Below are 20,079 nucleotides of genomic sequence, written 5' to 3'. Positions count from 1 at the left end.
TGCAAGTCGAGGTTGAGTTTAATGAAGAAGGAAATAGGAAACTGCTGTGGGTTTTAACAGGGAAGTGACAGGATAGAATCTAAGACCCACTCAAGGCTGCATTCGAGGGGTTGAGGGTCTGGACTCTTATCAGTTCAGATTAACACTCCCTTTTATGCCTTGAGGATATTTTCAAGCGATGGGCTCCACAAGGCATGCCCACTCCCCACCCCCACTTCCTGGCTCCAGCCTGCCCTCTGAGATTCTGAGCGCCCCTCCTCTCCCCCTCCCCCGCCCCTCTCCACCCCCACCCCCCCAAGAACTGTGGCTTTGGCAGCCACTTTGGAAACTGCAAGTTTTAAATGAATTTCCACCCCAGAGGAAGTTGAGAAGCAGGCATGTTCCACCAGCCACTTCTGAGCTCCAACATTTCTCCTAGCCCTTCAGAAAAAGGATCAAACACTCTTTCACAATGGAAGGAGGAGAGGGAGGAAGACAGGAGGGGGAGCAAAGGGAAAAAAGAACAAATAAGAGAACCTCCTTTGATCTTAATCAGACAAAGTTTATGTCTGAATTTTTCTCTTCCATGCTGAGAAAACCAATACATAAGGGAAGACAAATCCCGTGTTATTTACTTCCCTTGAATTTTCTCTGATTGATTCCAAAAGGGCTTAGGAGGCTCCCAAGACTAAACACAATGGGGACCGTGATAATTAGGGACAAAAAAGGAACGAAAACCATAAACGAAGCAGAGAAAGGAGATACCAGCAGGCACCTGAGGAACACCAATTTATAACTCGGACACTCGATTTGGGCCCATGTGGAAAAACACACTAGCTTTATATTAATTTTGTCCTCTGATGATAGAAAGCATTCAAATGCATCTATGGCCACAAACTTTTTTTCTGGGACTAAACTCAAGCTGAAATATATCACATGGGGCAGACAAATTATATTTGAGCCACAGAGAATAACAAGAACAGTAAGCCCAAAGGACTTTTGAAGGAGGCATCATCCTGACTGGCAATGAATGTTCTAAACAGCATTTGTATTGCCAAAAGGAAAAGCATCCCGCTTGACTGAATCTCCTGGGAAAATGTCAATCTCACCCGGGACCTGGAGGAGTTAACCGCAGCCAGGTGGGCAGGCTGGCAGGTGCTGAGATAGGAACGTGGCTAACCTGGGACTGGATCTGGCACAGTGAGCTGGAACAGCCACAGGAGGGGAGAACACCAGGGCCACCACATGCCTGTTCCTGGCCCTTCCAGCCAGCCTGACCTGGTCACTCATCACACCCCTGGAGGTCAAACAGCCCTTCCTGTCCATCGCTTGATCCTTGCATTCATTCTCCTGACTTTAAGATCCTGGCATCACCTTAAGCCCCTAGCTGTGACTGCCAAGTTCAGCCTCCAATTAGATAAACATTTGTGGATGACCTCCCTGCATCCACCCCCTCTTGTCCCCCCCGCCCCAGCAGTGCCCCCTGAATACCCCTGGAGAGCACTCTTGCTCTATTTCAGCCCTGTGGTTTGGGTGGCATTGATTCTACCCCCAATTCTAGGGTTGAATACTGTGACCCAACTTTAACCAATTGGCACATCACATTTCTCTGACCTTGATGGCTGCTTTCAGGGAAAAACAATGAGTCAAATCAGGCTAATCAAGGCTCACAAACGCTCAGTTCTGGGACTTACGTTTGTACTATCAGGAAAGTAGATTTTTCTCTGTCTCGACTAGAAAGAAAGTGGAAAGGATATAGCCCCAGAGCTGCTGGCAGCCATCCTGTGACCACAAGGGCAGCACCAGCTGAAGAAGCGAACCCAGAGGAAACCAAACTGTAAGACAGGAACACTGGATTCTAGAAGTAACTATTTGGACCCATGCAATGAGCTGTGCTTGAAGCCAGACTTTCCCCAGGACTTCCCAATTAGTTTTTTGGTTTAAAGCACTTTGGGTCCTAACAGGTAAGCCTTTTTTGACCCCTCTGGAGTTAGGGTTCCCTCATTGTCCCATGCACCGGGCACTCTCTTACAGACGCTGCCTTAGCCCGCTACTCTGGGCCTGCCGCATTCCCTGTGGTCCGAGGTGGGAACTTCCGGCTCCCAATTCCCACTCTAGATGGCGCAGGTTGAGCCAGAACTGGCCTTCCAAGGAGGGCTGGAAATAACTCAAACACCAGCTATCAACGATAAGGGAAAGCTGAGTCAACAGGCAAAAATGTGGCAGCCAGCCGCAGCCAGCCGATGCAAGCAAGCCTTCGGAGGCTTGGGTCCGCTGCTCTCGGAGGCTTGGGTCCACTGCTCTCGGAGGCTTGGGTCCGCTGCTCTCGGAGGCTGCGGCAGCCAGGCTGAGGGAGGTCTCGGGGCATCCAGGCAAGCGGTGCTTGGGATGCCTGTCAACAGGTCGTAAGGCCTCAGAGCCCCAGCCTGGAGCTGGGAGTGAGGACTCCCGACTGGAAGACCGGCAGAAGCAAGCAGGGTTCCCAGCTTAGATCCAGGCCAATTATTTAGCAAGGAATTCAGGCAAGGAAGCATCCAAATACCAGAACGGGAGACCAGTCCAGCCCTTTATCAGACACAAGGCAGAAATCCAATGACTTCAGTGAAGCCAAAATCAGATCCAGCCTAGAGGCCAAGCTAACCTGACTCTGGGTCCTTGAGACATCTTAACAGAGCACAGGTCACAAAGCATACAGCTGAAGATCCAAGGGCCTGAAACTACCCATTTTTCCACCCAACGCAGGGAAGCTCTTAAGACAGAGACTATCTCCTACCCCAAATACACCCTCTCTTCTTACTAGATGTTTGCTTACAAGTTTTGGTGAAAGCGGCTATGAACACAACACGATTAAAAGGAAGATTTTTGTCATCTTCTTCCCCTTTCTTTGATGCTTGGAATGCCGGTGTATGTAAGAATCCCCTGGAGCTCTGGCAGCCATTTTGCCGTCCAGAGGAAAAGGCCAGTAGACAGTAAAGACAATGGCCTAGGCCCTGCTATCACTGAGCTGCTAACCCTACCCTGGGACCACCTTCTTCTGGATTTTTTGTTCTCTGAGGTAATTTAATGTCTCAGCGGTTTAAGCCAGTGGTTCTCAAAGTGTGTCTTCAAGCCAGCTGCATCAGCTCCATCTGGGAATGTGTTAGAAATGCACATTCTCAGGCCCCACCCCAGGCCTATAGAGCAGGAAATTCTATAGGTGGGGTCCCTGAAATCTGAGTTTTACCAAGCCCCCCCCCCCAAGTGATGCTGATGTGTGCTAAAATTGGAGAACCACTGGTTTAAACCACTGTTGGTGGGAGTTTCTGTGAGTTTCAGCTGAAAGCATTTATACTTGCACATTTACCCTTGGCATTCCTGAACTGTTTATGGGATATCATGGGCCTGAGAGCAAAGCTGGAGAACTGATATTCACAAAACCAAAAGGGAAAGTTTCAAAGGCAAAACGGAACTCACAAAGGAAGAGAAATAAAAATTAAGCACGTCTATCCATCAAAATAATTGTAAATACAATTAAAAGGCAAAAGAAAACACTGGGGAAAATAATTGCAACAAATGTGACAACACTTAACATCCTCTCTGTCAAAAGGTCATGCAAAATCAAGAAAACAATAAGATCCCAAATAAGAAAACAAGGAACACACACACAAAAAACGTTCACAGAATGGGAACTACAAATGGATAATTAAAAGGGAAAATGCTCAACCTATTAGGAATCAAAACGATGTGAATTCAAATGAGATCATCTCATCTATTGAATTAGCAAAGATTGAGCAAAAGAAACTTCTTGATGCAGTGAGGGTAGGATAGGAGGGACAGTTCCCTGCACTGCCAATGGGGGTGTAGATTGGAACCGCCACCATTCTGGAAAGCAATCAGGCCACATTCATCAAGAGATTTTTAAGTGTTCATACTGTCTGAATCAGGAATTCATTTTCTATTTATCTAATCCAGGGGTCAACGAAAGTTTGTTTTTGCATGGTCTACAAGGGAAGAATGGTTTTTACATTTTTAAAAGGTTGGAAGGAGAATAAGAAGGAAGAAAAAGAAAGAAGAAAAAAGAGGAAGAGGAGAAGGAAGAGAAGGGGGAGGGGAGATGGCGTGGGGAGAAGGGAGAGGGAAGGTGGAGGCAGGGAGAAAGGGGAAGGGGAGGTGGAGGGTGGGAAGAAGAGGAGATGGAGGGGGGAAGGGAGAGGAGAAGTGGAGGGAGAGGAAAGGGGGAGGGGAGGAGAGGGGGAAAGAGGGGGAGAGAGCGGGAGAAGGAAGAGCAGTGACAGACTGTACTAGGCACGACTAAATACATTTTCTATCTGCCTTTTATTGACAAATGTTGCCAACCCTTGGCTGATTCTAGGCTAAAGCAGGGTTGGCGAACTATGGCCCGTGGACCAAATCCAACCAGCCACCTGCTTTTGTGGATAAAGTTTTATTGAACACATCCACCCTCATTGGTTTACAGAGTGCGTGGCTCTTCGGTGCTACAGTGCCGAGTTGATTCGTTGTGACAGAGACCCTACGGCCCAATAAACGTAACGTAGCATCTGGCCCTTTACAAAAAGCTTGCCACCTCCTGATCTAAAGAAATCATCAGAAAGACAGAAACGGTGTGCCAAAACGCTAGCACAGTGCTATTTGTACGGAAGCCCAGTTAAACAAAGGATGGAGACGACACCACGGGTGTGCATTTACCCCCCCCCATCTCAAGAACTCAGACACATTAGCAATCATTAGTGTCTATGGAACGGTCATTTTCATCAGTTTTCAAAGAACCAGCAATAAAACAGGAAAGCAGGCCAGGACAGGGCCCAAATGTGGTATTTCAATGAAGGGTTTAAATACGGAGACACACAGGCAAAAAGAGGACTGAAATCAATGAACCCAAACCTCCTTGGGAACTCCCCCGGGCTACGGAATCCTGGATAATGTCTCACTTGCTCCCAAGCACTTTTCAGTACTTTCTAAGCTTCCTGTCACGGGCGAGTGTGGCTCTTCTTACCATTAAAGAAAAAGCCTTATTTCTCAGAAAGTCCTTGAGTCTGGAAGCACAGCTGAGGGCCAGGAGCGGGGGTGGGGGGACTCGCTGCAGGAACCTGAGCTTGAGTGAGCGCTGAGGGCTCGGAGAGACTCAACCGGCTGGCCGCAGCAGGGCCTTCCAGAGGCCCAGAGAAGCCCGGCCAGCCCCCTCAGCGTAGCTGTCAGGCGTGTGTCCGGCCGCACGGTGCACGCTGCCTTGCAGAACATTCTAGAGGAGAGGCGTCTGCGGGGCTCCCAGGAGAGTTTGCCTTCCTTGCTAAGACGCCCTCAGGAGCCATGCCAGAGCTTGAAAGATCAGACACAGGATGAGAGGGGCAGAGAGACAGCAGTGAACAGGACTTGGCCAGGGGACTTTGGCCTGCATCAGTCCCCAAGGAGGGTCACTGCGGCCCTGCACTGGGGCCCAGCACGGCACGGCCATCGTCACCCCGTCTGGGTGCAGCAGCCCGCAGAGGTAAGGGCGGCTGCTGTTCCCATTTGATGGATGTGGAAACTGAGGCTCGGGGAGGTTGCATAGCTTGCAGAGGGGCGGCCCAAGGAAGAGGTAGAACAGGGATTCCACATGAGGCGAACGACTCCCAAGGCCAAGTCTCTTCCCAGACAACAAGCTGTGTCGCGGAAGAATCGCCTTTGAGTCTAACTGGTGGGGGAGGTGGCCGCCGCTGAGTGATCTTGTCACGTTGAAGCTGTTCTGCTGCAAGACGTCCCGCTGTCCACAGACTGCCCCAAGTCACAAGCAATAAACACGCTCAGTCAGACAATGTCCTGCCCCCCACCCTGGGAGAGAGGCCTCCCCGGGGCGGATGCGGCTACTCTGACAGCCGCTGGCTTAGCGGTCCCCTCCAGATGGGCTCCGGCTCCTAGAGCAGCTGACCAGCTCTGGCCCAAGCAGGGGGCCTGGAGGGAGGGAGGCAGGTCCCGAAGCTTGCCAGGTGGTCACTTACCAAAGCCGAACCAGGTCCACAAGAAATAATGCACCAAGAGGACTCCCCTGCATGACAGTCAGATGGCAAGAGCTGGGGGGGGGGTGGCTAAGAAGGGAGAGACATCAAAAAATTAAACACAGACTTACCACAGGATCCAGAAATTCCACTTCTGAGGACATGGCCAAAAGAACTGCAAGCAGAGACTAGCGTGGATGCTTGTATGGCCATGTTCATTTCAGCATTCTGCGCAACAGCCAAGAGGTGGGAGCCCCCCACGTCCAGAGGGGGATCCCGCTACTGCCCTGCGGGTGTCCGATGGACCGAAGGACAAACAAAATGTGCCACAGACACACATGGAATGTCACTCCGCCTTTAGAAGGAAGGAGATTCCGACACCCGTTAGGACATGGATGAACTTGAAAGACGTGCTAAGTGAAAGAAACCGTATACAAAAGGATAAATGTTGCATAAGTCCCCTCCTATCAGGTCCCTAAAATAGGCCAATTCATCAAGACAGAACGTGTTCTACTTTCTGTTCTAGGGTTCTAGGGTTCTAGTGGTTACCAAGGGCTGGGGGAGTTGGGGAGTCGGGAGTTACTGTCAAACGGGTACGATATCAGTTGGAGAGGATGAGAAAGTTCTGGACACGGATGCTGGCGGTGGTTGCACGAGCACGTGAATGTACTTAATGCCACTCAACTGTATTCTTTAAAATGGTGAGTTTTGTGTTGTATATATTTTGCCAAAATTTAAAAAAAAAAAGAAGAAGAAGAAGGGGAGGGGAGGAGGAGGAGGGAGGGGCCGCAGGGAAAGAAAAGAGAGCCCCTCAGGCCCTGGGAAGAGGGGAAGGGAATTAAGTAGGAGCTCCTGTTATCCAGCTGAGGTTCAGTGAGTACCTTGTCCAAGGTCACCAAACCCGACAGCACTAGACAGCGACTCATATCTGTGTCCGCAGCCTCCAGGGCACCAGCCATTCAAACACTGCCACAGACAGGACCCCTCTGAAAGACCCAGTCCCCATCACTGGCTCACACGGTGTCACCAAGCACCTCCCCCGGACTGGACAGAGGAGATGGCGGCGACAGGGACGCAGCCCTAAGAGACAGTTAGGGCAGCTGGAGGCTGTGGGACCTCATGCGGCTGCTCCCCGTCTTGCTGCTCCTCCGAATCTCACACAGACGTGGCCCGAGGGACATGTCGTCGGACACCACCTGGCCTGATTTGTACACAGAAATCTGCAGCAAGCTGGGATGAAGGTAGTTAGGACCCGGGTCACGGGGACACCACAATTTAACTCTGAGTGTCTCCAGAAATGGTCCCCAGATAGGCCACAAGAGCAGAGGGACACAGGTTCAAATCTTGCCCAGGGGCTTTGGAGTCAGATGGCCCTGGGTTTGAATTCAGACTCTGCTACTTCCTGTGGGATTGAGGCTTGGCTCCCACCCAGCCTCAGTTTTTTGTCTGTGAAAGGGGCATGGTGGGACCTGCTCTGACAGTCACCCCAGGTGGACTCTGGAGCCAGACTCCCTGGGTTCAAATCCTGTTTCCCCACCATTTAGTAGTTGCGTGACCTTGAATAAGTTACTTCACTTCTCTGTGCCTCAGTTTTCTTCATCTATAAAATGGGGAGTTATTACCTCAGTGGGCTGTCGTAAGGATTAAAAGAGTTAATACAGAGAATATGTTGAGCACTGTGGTGTCTGGCACACGAAGTGTGTGTGTGTGTGTGTGTGTGTGTGTGTATCAAATTTCATGCAACGTACATAAAACCCTGGTGTGGCAGGGGCTCACGAATGGGAAGTAGTTCCCCTTCCCTTCCCCGTCTGGCTTCCTCCTCATGTGAGACTCACAGACACCGATCCTAGCATTTATCCTGGGTTTTTCTGGGTCTACCCGGGTTGGACACAGCCCGCATCGGCAGGAAGAGTTCTGTTGCCTTTGCTGCCCTTCCCCTCCCCCACACCAACGGGGTCTCTGGGGGAGAACAGGAAGCCCAAGGCCACATCCTCCAAAAAGGAGGCAAAAACAGCCCCATTCCAAACACATGCCTCTCTTGGCTGCCTGTGCCCTCCCCACCCCACTAGTCCTCAGCATGGGTTCCAAGGTCCTGCGGCAGCCCTGAGCACTTGGGGAGCCCCAGGCTTTCCCTCAGGAGGAGGCAGGGAGGACTACAAGCAGGGAGAGACCCTGGTTCCGAACGAGCATTCATCGCTCAGCAACAGCCACCCTAAGGAGCCGTATTCTTTCTCCATTTTACTGATGAGGATACAAAGGTACAGAGGTGAAGACACTTGGCCAAAGTTCCCCAGCAAGTCAACACAAGGGTGAAATGGGAACGCTGGCCTTTCCCGATGAAAGCGAGGGGCTTCTGGCTGTCACCTGCCCTCCCCATGGAACCAACCTCAACGCCAGCACACTTCCTGATTGTGTAAGTTTGGGTAAGTCCTTCCCCTCTCTGAGCCTCATCTCCACAGTTGTAAATGGGGAGCTACCTTACCGGTTGTCTGTTCATTCACTCATCATCAGCTCAGCCCAGAGCCATACTGACAGTGAAGCTGTCGGAGATAAAGTTGCACAGCCCCTCTCTTGCACAGGCTCCTTCGGAGATCCTGGAAAGGGTCTATTACATACTTTTCTTAAAGGAAGTCCCAGCCCCACAAAACCAGGACCCGCCCCTGCTAACCGCAGTGCGTGCCAGCACCATGGCGAACCCTGGGTGGCAGGTGGGATAGGCATACCAGGGACACCAGAGGGACCTGAGCTTGTAAAGTCCGCAGTTCAGGGCCTGACCCACAGGAGGTGAACAAGGGGTAGCCGGCAGTAGAGAACTTACTAGGTCTTCTTTATGGTCTCTCCCCCGTTAGAATGTTAGCTCCCCAAGGAAAGCGAACTTGCTCAGTGCTGTCCAAGATGCAGCCTGAGAGCCCAGTAAGTACCCCTGACCCTTGAGATGGTGTATTGCAGCTCTCCAACCCACGGATGAGAAAGCTGTGTCCTTCCCACAATCAGAGCCAGGCTCCAGGGTGCCCCCTCAAACCCCAGTGAAGGGCTCCAACTTCCAGCTTCCCACCCCACCCCATCCACCGGGGTCACATTGGAGCTTGAGAGACATTTTTGGGATAAAAATCTAGGGATCAACATTCTGAGTTAGAAAAGCAAGGAACAAGGGGAGAGGGGAGAAAGAGCAGAAAACACCAAGATTGCCAGGTTTCATGATAATATAGGACAACCAGTTAATTCTGAAAGTTTGATCAACAAGAAATCATATTCTAGCATAAGTATATCCCAGGCAATAATTTGGGGGTGTACTTACACTGTAGCATGAAGATTCATTGTTCAACTGAAATCCAAACTTAGCAGAGCATCTCGTATTGCCTCTGGCCTCTCTGCTATGTACCGGGTGGTCTCCAGCAAGTATGGGAACTGCTCTGAGCCTCAGGCACGGGCTCTGGCTAGCCCTCCCTTTCTGGCAGAATTGCTGGGAGGTGGAAAGAGGGCTCTCACGGAAGGGCACAAGGAGATGCTTGTGCCTTCGGTGTTGGCTCCCCTCCCCAGCGCTCAGACACGAGTAACGAACGCCGTAGGACAGTGGTTTGCCCACTGCAGGGAACGTGGGGACTAGAGTGTGCAAGGTCTCCAGCAGTGCACTTAGATGGAGGCAGAGGTAATGGGTCCTGCCTTCAGAAGGCAAACGTCTAACCTGGTATTTCTCAGCCCTATCAGACCCAGCACTCCCTTTTCATAAACATTTTTAATGCCTCCTTTACCTTTCTCAAATGAAACTCAGTGATAAAGTGACCCAGCACATGCCAACTGAAGAGAACAGAATGCTTGGGGCAGCTGGGTGGTTCAGTCTCTTAAGCTTCAGACTCTTTTTGGCTCAGGCTCCTGGGATGGAGCCCAGCATGGGGCTCCCTGCTCAGCGGGGAGTCTGCTGCGTCTCCCTCTGCTCATCTCCCCTCTTCCCCTCCACCACTCCTGCTCTCTCTCAAACGGATAATTAAAATATTTTTTTTAAAAAAAAAGAATGCTTTACTTGTCATGTAAATGAGAAATAAAAGGATTGTAATAAAATGACATTTCAGCACATGTATGCTTGGGCACGCGGTAGTGAGACGCTTGCATAAACTAAGCGGGAGTAAGGCTGAAGTTAGACACGCTTCAGTACTAAGTTGAACCACAGGAAATTGCTGATATGGAACGGTTTCTGATCGATGTAAATTTCATGTGATTCAACTTAATATTTGACATTCAGACACAAGCAAACTAAATCTACCTATCACGCGCACGTGTGTGTGTGTGTGTGTGTGCGCGTGTGCGTGGCACCATGAATCAACAGCTACAGATGCAGACAGTTCTAGATCTGTTGGCAACTCAAAAATTATAAGCATCGATGCCATCGAGGCTGTGATTTTCCAAAATGATGGTCCACTCTTGTTAAAACTGCAACCACCACAAAGTTTGATCTTTTTTGATTTGCCCACTAGTTGTACTTCTGAAAAGTTACGTTTGAATTTTATCTTAAGTTTTTATTTTAATTCCAGTTGACGTACGGTGTTACATTAGTTTCAGGCGTACAATGTAGTGATTCAATGCTTCCAAACATCACCCCGTGCTCATCATAGCAGATGTGCTCCCTAATCCTCATCACCTATTTCCCCCGTCCTCCCCAGCCCCCGCGCTGGTAACCATCAGTCTGTTCTCTATAATTAAGAGTCTGTTTCTTGGTTTGTCTTTTTTCCCCCATTGCTTGTTTTGTTTCTTAAATTCCACCTACGAGTGAAATCTTCTGGTGTTTGTCTTTCTCAGACTGATTTATTTCACTTAACATGTTACTCCCTGGCTCCATCCGCGTCATTGCAAATGGCAAGATTTCATTCTTTCCCCGGCTAATATTCCATTGTGTACATATGCCACATCCTCTTCATCCACTCATCTATCGATGGACACTTAGTTTGCTTCCATATCTTGCCTATTGTAAATAACGCTGCTGTAAACACAGGGGTGCATGTATCCCTTTGAATTAGTTTTTTGTATTCTTGAGTAAATACCCAGCAGTGAGAAATTCTATTTTTAACTTTTTGAGGAAACTCCATACTGTTTTCCATAGTGGCTGCACCAGTTTGTGTTCCCACCAATGGTACAAGAGGGTTCCTTCTTCTCCACGTTCTCACCAACACCCGTTGATTTAGCCATTCTGACAGGTGTGAGGTGATATCTCATTATAGTTCTGATTCGCATTTCCCTGATGATGAGTGATGCTGAGCATCTTTTCATGTGTCTGTTGGCCATCTGGATGTCTTCTTTGGAAAAATGTCTATTCATGTCTTCTGTCCATTTTCTAACTGGATTATTTGGTTTTGGGGGTTGAGTTTTATAAGTTCTTTATATATTCTAGATACTAAAAAATTAAGTTTGTATTTTAAAAGTGAAAAAATGCATTTGTATGTAAAAACAGCTTTAGGGTCTAGGCTCAGAAAATTTATAAACAGGTTTTTGTTTTGTTTTTACTGACACGATTTTCTTATAGGATATTCAAAATTTGGGAAGAGGCAAGAAAGGTTCTTATCGCATGGGTCTGTCCCACACACTAGGACTTGCCCTCTGAATGGAAGTGCTTCAGGGTGCCTGGGTGGCACAGCGGTTAAGCGTCTGCCTTCGGCTCAGGGCGTGATCCGGGCGTTATGGGATCGAGCCCCACATCAGGCTCTTCCTCTATGAGCCTGCTTCTTCCTCTCCCACTCCCCCTGCTTGTGTTCCCTCTCTCACTGGCTGTCTCTCTCTGTTGAATAAATAAATAAATAAATAAATAAATAAATTTTAAATTATTTAAAAATATTTAAAATTATTTAAAATTTTATTTTAAATTTTAAATTATTTAAAAATTATTTAATAATTATTTTAAAATAATATTTTTAAATTATATAAATAAATAAATTTTTAAAAAATAAATAAATAAAATAAAATAAATGGAAGTGCTTCACCCTCAAATCATTAGGACAATCAAAATTAATCCCCCCAACTTCCAAAATGACCAGGAAAGGGATGATGCCGGTGCCCCCACTGAGAACCAGTCTAATGACCTCTGCTTGAATAGTTTCGGTGATAAGAAACTTACTAACTCCACCGTCTCATTGACTCATCTTTCAAGAAGTCATGCTTGTTCCTTATTCCCCTGGTGGGAGGTACACGTTGGTACAACTCTTCTTCCATTTGGTCAAATATTTCAAAAACCTTGACCCAGTACTTCTTCTTCTAAGAAGGAGCCTCTTCTAAGAATTCCACTTCTAAGAATATATCTAAGTAAACAATCCAAATAGCCATTAAAATCCCTGTGCACAGAAAGCACTATATATAATGACACATATAATAGCCATTTTCCTACTGTTGGTATTTCAAGTAAATTACCCCACAGCCGCTCTCTGGACGAGGGAGTGGCGGTCAGAAAGAACATGTTGGTAGCTGTTGGGAGGGCATGGGTGCTTCTAGGTTTTCTTCTTTGCTTTTTTCATTTCTATCATGATTTTTATCCTTACAGTAATTGGAAGAAAATAAGCTCCATGGAAAGGAACAACAAGAACTCGTGAAGCCAAGGTTACAGTCCTTTCCTGTGGAGATGAAGCGGCTGAGAGAGAAGAGGTGTAGGAGAACGGGCCACCCGGGCCACGAGGGATCGCCCATCTCTTGCCACCATTTGAGGCTTAATCAGCATCTGGGTGCCCAGTACCACTCCGGGGGCTCCCAGGAACAGGATCCGGGGACACACAGAACACCCAGCCTGTGGCCTGCAGAGTCACCATGCAGGTGTCACAAAGAAGGCGTCCTCTAGACCTTCCCATTGCGACTCCCGCTCTGGGCTGCGTTGCAGGGAGAGAGGTCTGGGAGGCCCTGCCCAGATGGGGCCGGGCTAAGATAGATTCTATTTCGCTCTCTTGCCCCTTCTTAAAGTGAGTCCGTGGGGGGAAGCAGGCGATAGAACAACACATGTAATATTCCAGTATGATAAAAATGCGCATGTTTCTGTGCTTGTGAGTGACAGAGATGGAGACAGATGAAGAGAGGCAGAGAGTGTGTAAGCACGTGTGAGGTTGTGCGCAGGCAGCCCGAAAAGGCACACTCCCCAGTGCTGCCCTTGGTCATGTGCAGGAAGAAAGAAGGCCCGCGACTGAGTGGTTATGAGTACAGAGATCTGGGCTCAAGTCCCAGCTCTGCCCCTGACTAAGGCACAGCACTGGAGAAATCAACCACTCTGTGACTCAGTTTCTCAGTCTGGAAGGTGAGAATGACAGCAGCAGCGCCTATTTCATAAGAGTGAATGGAAACCTCGCCTCTAGGGCACTCGGCAGAATGCCTGGCACCCAAAAATGTTGGCTTACATTCCTTTCACTACTAGGGGGTGGAACAACGCATTTGCTGGGTCAAAACCCACATAAACACCTAAGCTACGAAATGAGCCCAGTGGTCCCCCTGGCCCCACCAGGATGGCTGAGCACAGCTGAGCGGAAGTCCCTTCAGTGACCTTGGGCAGGGGCAGTCAGACTGTCCCCTTCAACCTGGACACGACTACACTGAGAAGTCTGTAGAGGAAGGCCCTGCAGGCAAGATACAGCCCAGGTTCAGCCCCTGGTCACGCTAAGACCCCGAGCTCACTGATGCGGCATTTTGGTGAAACTAAGTAAAAAATACAAGGAATTCGAAAGAAGGTAATTTTGGAAGCTATAAAACAAAATAAAAGAGAAGGACAACGATCAGCCAAGAAAGAAACACTGGAAAAAGGCAGGGGACCGAAAACCAAATGAAGCAGGGCTTTTATCATATGTACTTGAGCTGATATTTAATATAAAAAATGCCTCCTCATCCTTCACAGAACTGCTCTCTGCTGGACCAGTGACCACAAACACACCAGACCCCACACCGCGGCCGTCTGCTCGCTGGAGTATACTTGGGGAAAGACTAAATACGTCCACACAAGGAACAAGGGGAACCACTGTCAAACTATATTTCCCTAGCATTCTTCGGTCTCTTACTCCTGACAAACATATCCGTTATATCTTATTTCAGGGATTTTGAATTTTTAGGTGTTCGATTTAATAAATAATGCACGTCTAGTTTCTCAAGTTATTGTCTTTAATTTTTTTTAGTCTCCAGTTTTCCTAAGCTCTTGTTTAAACGATTACCTGAATGTCTCTAAAACGCCAAGCTTCCGTAGGTCAAACCTTATCGTATCTGCTTGTAGTAAGTTAACTTTGCATTTCAGTTCTCAGGTTTGGGAGATCCAGCTACCCAAGGCTTCCACACACACAGAACTCTTATCCTTAATGTCAGCATTCCAAGTTATTGATAGCTGTGAATCCTAATTCCTCAGTCTGAGTTTGCTCCCTTGGTACCGGCCATGAGGATACTTTCCTCTATGCATGAAGCCACTCCAGTCTTTCCTTTTTCATCAGACGGTGACTAGCATTCTACTGGGAGCGTGGGAAAACATTCTTCCCAGTGACAATTTGTACTCCTTCTAATAATCATCTGTATAAGTACAGATTCCAACCTGTCCATGGATGCATCGTCCCTGGTTGTCCCCCGTCCATTCCCTCATTGCTACAGGTTAGTGTCACAAGTTTACTGTAAGAGACATCATGTGCCCCTTGGAGTCACCACTTGTCAGCCAGAAATGCTGTTTCATTCCATGTATGCTCCGTAATCTCGAACAAACTAGAAAACCTACGCCAGTCATGAGTTGTGAATACGTCGCCATGTTAAAATTAATTAAAACCTACAGTTCAAGTAAAAAAATAACTTCGCAAATGAAAAGGATAGCTCCAGCCATAGGCTAGTGCTTAGTTTAGGTGAATGGACTGGCAAGCAACATGGCCCTAGTGGTGATTGTAGGCTGATGCTTGAAGGTTTTAAGGATTAGATAGGAGCTGAGGTTTCCCCACAACTTTTTACCTTTTCAGGATGTGACTTTTGGGAGCTAGAATATTATTTGTGGAAAGGAAAGGAAAGAAAGGAAGAAAGGAAAGGAAAGGGAGAAAAGAAAGAAAGAAAGAAAGAAAGAAAGAAAGAAAGAAAGAAAGAAAGAAAGAAAGAAAAGAAAGAGAAAGAAAGAAAAACATTGCATAAGATTTATTTATTTGAGAGAGAGAGTGCATGCGTGTAAGTGGGGGCGGAGGGGGTTCAGAAAGAGAGGATAAGGGAGAGAATCTCCAGCAGACTCCCCACCTAGCACGGTGCCCCACGAGGGGTGCAGCCCCATGACCCTGAGATCATGACCTGAGACAAAATCAAGAATTGGACGCTTAACCTACTGAGCCGCCAAGGCGGGCCTGTCAAGCAGTGTGTTCTTACACACACGCACTTCCCCTATGGTTCAGAAATGTTGTGCATTACAAACAGAAATCTGGGTTTTAATACAGAAGTGAAAGGAGGCTCGTGTCCGAACGAGTTAACACTCGTGCGAACCCAAAGGTGCTGAATACAAAGCGTATACGTAAATCTCAAGATGTTCTGCCAACCGTTAAAAATGAAATTTTTAAAATATTTTTTTTAATCAAGCATTAAATCAGCCCATTTTTGGTTAGGATTAATCCATACCTACGTATATAGAAAAAATCTGGAAGGGAACGATTCCCAATATCAACACCAGACAAGTCTGGATCATAGGACTATGGAGGACATTGGCTTCTTTTTCACGCCTTTCTGTAATATCTGAATTTTTGTCGTGATCACACATTACATATTGCTTTGAATCATCGGAGGGAAAAATCAGAATTCCTATTTTTATGTTTCAAAAATGACAAAAGAGGAAAAACATCTAATAAAATCGAAGTGGGTCAGGGTTGTTCACAGGGCAGGGAGCTGGAGCAAACCAGAAGGACTAGTTGGGAAGTGGCCCAGGCTAAGCCAGACCACTGTGGCTCCCCAAACAATCCCCGCTGAAAAGAAAGTCACCCAGGCACATGAGCCCCTTGAGGTCAGATGGTTCCAGAAAAGCCAGACATGAACACTAGGGGCTGCCAGTCCTAAGAGGAGGGCTCTAGACACAAAGGTCACTTGGCCCCAGTCCTTGGAAAAGCTTCCAGCCTCCATGAGCCAAAGAAAAGCATGGTGACATCAACAAAGAGCCACAACTGGTTCAACAAACCACTCGTAAAATTTTCAACATCTTTAGAAATGAGAGGAATACACCATAAGGCAATGAATCAGCACTCTTCACCTCACAAAAGAGTGAAGGATTTTTAAACGCTGGTGAGGGTGCCGTGAGACCAGCACTTACTCACTGCTACAGGGAATCATGGTGGACGTGTTTCTGGAAAGCCACGTGGCGGGGTGGAGCAGTCGTTCAAAGATATCCATACCCTTTCAGTAACTCCATTTCTAGAAATCTACCCGAAGACAAGCAAACACAAAATGCTTCGTTATCGAAGATATTCGTGGCAGTGTGCTTTGTCATTTTTTTTTAAAAAAAAGGAAATGACCAGAATGCCGCCCAACCCTAGTTAGAATGGTTAGTTTTGATACGACCTCTCAGTGGGGCACTATGTGGCCATGAAAAATGATGTTTATGGAGTGTTTATAATAACACACGGGGAAATGTTTATGTTACCATTTTAAGTGATACAGTAGGATATAAAATTGTATATAGAACACGATTTTAAATACATAAAAATTCACAGAAAAAAACTAGAGGAAAATGCTCTAAAATGTTTTACAGTTCCCTGTGGGTTGGTCAGGCTGTGAGTGGGGTTTTTTTGTTTATGAGTGGGGATTTTTTTTTAATTCTTTTAAAAAACAATTTTGAAAGGATTTACAGGAAAGTTGTGAGAAAAATACAAAGAACACCCTCTTCTTACCCAAGTTCCCCAACTGTTAACATTCTTCCAGACCCGCTTCATTGCACGCATGTGTGCACACGCTCTCTCCACACATCCTAGAAAATCATTAGTCTTCTTCTGAACCATTGGAGAGCAAGCTGCAGAAAGGGTATCCCACTACCCCCAAATACTCCAGGGTAAATTTCCTTAAAACGAGGACACGCTAACATAACCAGCACATAACCTTGCAAATCAGGAAGTCAACACTGACACACATCGCCATCCCCCACACCCCACCCAAATTTCACCAACTGTCCCAACAATGGCCTTTTCCTTTCTGGTCCAGGATCCGATCTAGGAACACACCTGGCATTTAGCTGGGGCTCTCCAGGCTCCTTCACACTGCACCATTTTCTCCCATTTCAAGTCTTTCCTCAAGAGCTATGCAAATTTTTTTAATAGTACAAGCCTTTTATTTTTAATTCATTTTATATATTTTTTTAAAGATTTTGTTTATTTGACAGAGATAGACACAGCAAGAGAGGGAACACAAGCAAGGGGAGTGGGAGAGGGAGAAGCAGGCTTCCCACTGAGCAGGGAGCCAGATGCGGGTTCGATCCCAGGACCCTGGGATCATGACCTGAGCCAAAGGCAGACGCTTAACAACTGAGCCACACAGGCACCCCGAGTACAAGCCTTTTATTTTATAGGGTGACCCTCACCCCGAGGCCTGTTTCCTCAAGCCATGCATTCTCGGCAGGAAGAGCACAGAAACGAGGCCGCCTTCATATCAGGACGCCCAGGACAACAACGTGCCCAGCGCTGCTAGGGTTCATTTTGGTCACCTGTTCACACTCGTATCTGCCTTTTCTCTCAGAAAATCACCATTTTTGCCTTTGTAACTGATAAATATTTTCTGGAGACCCATTCTCGTATTGCACCCATATCCTGTTCCTCAAATATTCACCTGCCAGTCTTAGCATCATTGACAACTCCAGCCTGATTCAGCCGCCACTGGACAGTTGCTTCACGTTTACTTTTCTTGTTTCCAACATTCCTTCTACATGTATTCTGTGGTGATCTCTTGCAAGAAAGAGCTTTCCCTTCTTTATTGATTTCTTTATACATCAATATGGACTCATGGATTCCTGCTTTATTCAGCGAGTTTTATACCACACTAGCACTATTTATATTGATGCACAAACTACCCAGATTTGATCAGTAAGAGCCCCTTCTTTCTGATCTTCTTGTATGTCCTGCTCACTCTTTGAGCACTTCCTTACTCTTTGGCACAAGACGTTTCAGACTCGTCTTGTCCTTTCTCGGCTACGTCTCTGGAATCAGCACTTCTCCAAGATGCCCTGGTTCACTTTAGTGGAGAATGATGTTTGGAAGCCAAGACCTGGGAACTTGGTGTGTTCATCACTGCCATGAACACCATTGCTTCTAAGGCCCTCTAGAAACTAAGAGATGCAGGTACGTATGTAAGTAGTACAAACTCCTGTACTATATGTTTACATCTGTCTGCACACAGACATTAAACTCATGGTTTTAATGTGCATATAAATACACATACATCAATGAGGTCATACGTAACCAGCACCCACAGATCTTCCAGCCTTCCCCCTTCTTATGTCCACAAATCCCCTAACAGTAGGAAACTTGGCTCCCCTTAGCTTCAATGTATTCTACGGACCCAACATAACCAGTCTCCCAGCCAAACCAGCCGCCATTTCTGCCCACCGTCCCCGCACATGCCCCATTCCTCACCCACCAGGCTCACCAATGCCTCCACGAAGCCCCCCAACGCCTCACCTCTTCAAACAGCAGGTAGGACAGTAACTCTGCAAAATATTATCTTCATATATTGCTACTTCTTACAGTTTTCCTGCTTTCAATTTTTTAACATGAAAGTGGTTTAAGATATAAGCCCTGTGCTCCTGGGGAGGCTACGTACCCGGGTCTCCCATGGTTCGTGCTCGTACCCCCGGCAGGCAGAGGGATGCCATCGCTGTACAGTGTCGGAACAACCCCTCCCCACAGACCTCCTGGTCTCCCCCATGCTCTCCCAGCACCCACCCCCACCCCAGGCTGCAGCTTCCGGGGTGTGGCCTTTCCTAGGGGCGCCCTGCCTCCCTAGAGGCCAGCCAGCCTCCTCCCAGGGACCCCGAGGCCTTTCACAGCTCGTCTCCCATGGGGCTTTCTCAGCCACAGGAGCGCCTTCCATCTGAAGGGGCAGCCCCACCACCCACTCCTCCTCCTTCTCATCCTCACAGAGTCAGCGCTGAAAAAAAACAAATTATGTCAAACCCAGTGAGAGACAGCGTGGGAACACGCATAAAAGATACACAAGTCTGCTTTGACAAAAAGGGCTTTTTTCCAAAAAAGCTTGAATGTCAGGGCGCCTGGGTGGCTCAGTGGGTTAGCATCCGACTCTTGATTTCTGCTCAGGGTCGTGAGACCGAGCCCCGCATTGGGCTCTGCACTGGGCGTGGAGCCCGCTTAAGATTCTCTCTCTCCCTCTGCACATTCCCCCATTTAAAAAAAGAAAAAAGAAAAGAAAAATCTTGAATGTCAAGGGACTGCTTACAGAGGAGCAGAAAAGCCACAGAAAGATGCGAGAAGGAAGATGGCATCAGAAACTAAGGGTGGGGGATGGCTGGGAGGGGGCTAGTTGGGATGCTGTACACGGAAGTAGACAGGTGGACACTTCATCTGCCCCGCAAGCCACCCTGGACAGCCGAGGTCACCTTCCAGACAAGAGCAGGACCAGAGGCGTCCTTCGTCCTCCAGACGTGCTGGGCTCCGGTCAGCTGCTCCTGGCTGGGCCTTCTGCAGCAAAGTTAGGGCCCACACGCGGAGCAAGACCCTCCTTGCACCAGGAAATTCTGCTGGCAGATTAAGCCCTGACTCCAAGCTGTCTCCCAGCCACGCTTACCCAGGAAGGGAAGCTGGGAACAAGCAGAGAAGGTCACTTAATTCCCCGGCCGGCTGGCTTTGTCTGGGCCTCATTCCCCTCCCATCCTGGGGCCTGACAGACGAGGCCAAGCAAAGCACAGGGTAGCAAGGCCGTTAGTAGCACCAGGGAGAACAGCGACGGCCGGCAAGGCACTCAAACCGCTTACAGCTGTGACAGCCTCTCCCAGGACCTCCGTGTGCAGGCTTCGAGAGGTTACGTGATTCTCACACACCCTCAGCCTGGACGCTGTCCAGCCACCTCTGCTTTTCATGAAGCGGCTGTGAGGGTTAGAGGGAATTCCTCCTGCCAAACTGCCATCAAACTGGGACATTGGCTTTTTCCTGCCTTCACAGTCAAACTGAAAGGTCAGCTG

Source organism: Ursus maritimus, unplaced genomic scaffold, assembly GCF_017311325.1.
Source record: "Ursus maritimus isolate PB19 unplaced genomic scaffold, ASM1731132v1 scaffold_24, whole genome shotgun sequence".
Taxonomy (NCBI): Eukaryota; Metazoa; Chordata; class Mammalia; order Carnivora; family Ursidae; genus Ursus; species Ursus maritimus.
The sequence above is the reverse complement of the archived record's forward strand: the minus strand, read 5'-3'. Positions refer to the sequence as shown.